Source organism: Rattus norvegicus, chromosome 19, assembly GCF_036323735.1.
Source record: "Rattus norvegicus strain BN/NHsdMcwi chromosome 19, GRCr8, whole genome shotgun sequence".
Classification (NCBI taxonomy): Eukaryota; Metazoa; Chordata; class Mammalia; order Rodentia; family Muridae; genus Rattus; species Rattus norvegicus.
Window position 1 is genome coordinate 64745444 of NC_086037.1, and position 4323 is coordinate 64749766.

Below are 4323 nucleotides of genomic sequence, written 5' to 3' on the forward strand. Positions count from 1 at the left end.
AGGCATTGCACACATGGTGCACAATAATCGAACACCACACGTTGTTGTTGTTGTTGTTATTATTATTATTATTATTATTATTATTATTATTATTATTGCTACTGTGACATCAGCCAGCTGAGTGTGGTGTCATACACTTGTAATCTCAGCACTCCAAGAGGCTTAGACAGGGGGATTGCTGCAAGTTTGCAGCAAGCCCGGGATACAAAGACTGGAAGTTTTGAAGGGAGAGCAAAAGAAAAAAGAAAATGGGCGGGTGCTCCTCCTAGTGGACTGAAGTCACATGTCCACCAGAAGCCATCTGCCTTTTGTTCAGCCAAGCTCCACCTAGCGTTTGTTCCCAGCATTCCACAGCCATCTTAAGGCCTTGGGAATGAAGCGCTCAGAACCGACCTTGCTTGAGACCTCTTGAATTTACTTGACCCCCACCCTCCTGCGAGCCCCAGAGAAAACGACCAGAGTCAGTGGGCGGAGCCTCGAGCTGAGGTCAGGCTACCGGGGCCATCATGGGGGAGTGAGGCTAAGGTGGCCAGAACAGTCTTTGGGTCCTCCAGGGCATCATGGGTCATCACTCTGTGACATATGGAAATGTGTCAGGCCCCTTCCCTCCCCTTAGCACCCTCCTCCTTCATTCAGTCCCCACCTGTGTGTATAAACTAAAGGGAGAGGGTGGGACAGAGGTGTGGCTGTGGGTGGAAGCTGGGGGTTGGGCAACTGAGACAGAAAGGAGCTGCGGTTCAGGGGCTACTAGCAAGAAACCAGGAAGATTATGAAGATCCCAATTGGATGTCTAGGGTTGAGAGTTCGACCAAGCATGCTAATTCCTATGTTGTGGCTCATTCCAGGCCTTTCATAATCGGAAGCCTTGGCCCCATTCTGAGCCAGGGTTCAGTGAGTGACTTTCCCAGGGACACACAGCCGGGACTCGGGCAGTCCTGGTGCCAGACTGAGGGCTCATTCCATTGTAACCTAGCATGGTGGCTTAGCAGTCATTTCCGGAGAAGAGACTGCTCTGTGGGTTTGGATTTTTGGAGCTTGTAACTGTCATGACATCATATGTCACAACATGCATGTCAGAGGACAACTTGTGTGGACTTTGTTCTCACCTTCCACGGTGTGGATGCCTGGGATTGAACTCATGTCATCAGGCTTGGTGGCAAGCTACTTTCCCCGTTGAGCATGACCTTGTGGTTTTTCAGTGTTTGCTGTTGTTTTGAGACCAGGTGTCTCCAAACTTTCAGTCCTGCCTCCGCCTCCCGGGTGCTGGGATGACAAGTATGACCAACCTTGTTTCTAGAGGCCTTGTGAGATCTCCCCGAGGTGGGTAGGGGACTCGAATGAAGTAGCAGAAACCTCTGAAAAGGGCATCTGAGAATGTCTCCATCCAGGGTTCTACTGCACTCCGAAGCAGGTGACCCAGCACGGACATCCTCTGCTGGGCAGAGCCCTGGAAGGAGAATTCTGCACAGAAAATGCCTGTTGCATAGGACAAGGATCATAGCCTAAGGTATCACAACCAGATGTGAAAGCTGTGGGAAGGCGTCTCTCTCCACACCCTTGTTCCTGGTTGCTGCCTGCACATGCCTTACTGCTCTGCCCACCTGGGCCACCCTGGGCCGGCAGCCATCCTTACTGTGTTTTCTCAGTTGCCATAGCCATCCTAATGAAGCTGCCATCAGCCACCCCTCCCTGGAAGACTCTCAAGGATCCTGCTTCGGTTCACAAGACCCCCCCTTTTTTTTATTCAAATTCATCTGTCACCAAATTTCTAATGTTAGCCAGGGCTATTCTCCTCCCTTCATGAGAGCCAGCCTCAGCTACTGCCAATGCCTGGAACTCTTCTGCCTGGAGCATTCCTTGCCTGGCTTCCCCCTGAGCCAAACAGCCCCACACTGTCCCAATCAGACCTTCCCATCCTGGGACCCCTGAGCTATCTTCCCCATCTCCATTACCTCCGTTTTACTGTTTGACCTGGATGTATTTCTTCTGTGTTTCCCATAAAGACATCAGTCAGCCCTGCCACAGTCCCCTCAGCAGGGGCCAGCATAGCCATCAGGATGTGACCAACCGCTCACAGTGAGGCAGGCAAGCCTGCTGCCTAGAGTCAGTACCGAAGTGACCTTTGCAGTAGGAACCAAGCAGTGAGAGTCCATGGGCTTCAGTAGGGGGTTGGGAAGACACCAGCCATGTGTAATCTGGGAGTATAAGGCCAGTAGGAGGGGACCAAAGGGGACCATGAGGTCAGAGGCAGAGGGAGGCCTGGGCCAGGCTCAGACACAGCAACACTGCATGCTCCCAAAGATGCCCTGTCCTAATCCCTGGCCCCTGTGCCCGTGTCGCCTCCCATAGTCAATGGCTTCTGTGGGTGGGAGCGAGTCCGGGGCTGTGATAATTTGTATATGCTTGGCCCTGGGAGTGGCACTATTGAGAAGTATGGCCTTGGAGTAGCTGTGTCACTGTGGCTGTGGGCTTTAAGACCCTCACCCCAGCTGCCTGGAAGCCAGTCTTCTCCTAGTGACCTTCAGATGAAGATGTAGAACTCTCAGCTCCTCCTGCACCATGCCTGCCTGGATGCTGCCATGCTCCCGCCTTGATGATAATGGACTGAAGCTCTGAACCTGTAAGCCAGCCCCAGTTAAATGCTGTCCTAATAGGAGTTGCCTTGGTCATGGTGTCTGTTCACAGCAGTAAACCCTGACTAAGACAGGGACCCTGAGATGAAGAGAGCTTCTCAGATGGATCCAGCATCTCAGAAGAGCCCAACTCATGATACTGTGAGCATAGGGTTTACAGCTGCAAGCCCTGATCTCAGGAGGTAGAGTCCAGATGGTCAGAAGTTCAAAGTCATCCTTACCTATGTGACAAGTTCAAGATCTCTGAGTTTGAGGCCAGCCTGGTCTACAAAGTGAGTTCCAGGACAGCCAGGACTACACAGAGAGACCCTGTCACAAAGAGAGAGAGACAGAGAGAGAGAGAGAGAGAGAGAGAGAGAGAGAGAGAGAACACAACAAAAAACCCGGTCAAACACACACACACACACACACACACACACACACAAAACACCCCAACAACAAACAGTAAAGGGTCCTGCTGTAGACCTTAATGGACTGGAATTGCTACTCTGGGACCTGGCTGTTTACAGGTTGACAGAAAAAAATATATAGGAAGAACATTGGGGTAAGGGTGAGGGACTCTTTGAGGGAGAGGCAGTTCATCCTAGTCATCCCCAAACTGGACTAGGGGGCTCGGCAGGAAATGAAGCCATCCCCCCAAAGCTATCTAAAGTCAGTTACAATGGGATGCGTCAGCTCTGTGTCTAACTCAGGATGCTGCTCAGGAGTCCTGACCTTGCTCTGCAGGGTTTTCCTCCCCCGGAACTGAGAGCCACCAGAGGGCGGGAGACAGGCCCCGCCCCCTTTCTGCAAACCTTTAGGAGAGTTCTTCCTGGGTACAGTCATGCCATACAGCCTTGTGTCCACAAGATGGCAGTCATGCTTGCCGCAAAATAAATTGCTACAGCACCGTCTTTAAAACAAACAAAAAATTGGCTTTGCAGGGCCTGATGGCACACGCTGTAATTCCAGCACCCAGAAGATGACACAGGTAGACCAGGGTTCGATGCCAGCCTCGGGTACGTGAACCCTGTCTCAACTCGTCATGATGATAGTTTTTAAAGAAAAGATTGCAGAAGGTGGGGTTTGAAGCATCGGCTTGTCCACGGGATCTGGGTTTGATTCCTGGCATCCACATGGCAGCGTAGTGATGATATTTGGAGTTTTTGGTTTCTTTGAAAAAACACAGGCATACGGATAGGTTGTCATTTTAATCCCAGGTGTGGGATATGGGGCTGCTTCCGATTGTCCACAGCGGCTGACTTTGATTTGCCTCGTGCTCCGGTAACTTGGTTTTGCCAGCTGCAGATAGTTTCTGTGATTATGTGACGTTTGCAATTCTGGGGACCTTTCAGAGGGTATATAAATGCTATTCCCCTCCTCCCGTGCCCCGAGAGACACGGTGGATTGTTGATTGGTTGCTGGTAATGGTGGTGAGTGCTGTTGGTATCAGTTTTTTAAGCAGTCATGTGTAAAGAAGCAACAACAAGAAGAAATCAGATGTCCTGACAGCGAAGATCAAACTTGCCCCGAGGAACTCAATGTCCCTAGACATCAGGAAGTAGTCTAGCAATGATGTCACTCCCTCTCCGACCCCTGACTTTACTCAGGGATCTCTCTCTTTCCTCTCTATGCTTTTTTCTCTCTCCTCTAGGCTTCGGGGGCTACAGAATGCGATCTATCCCAGGGGCTGGAGGAGAGGGGGAGGCAA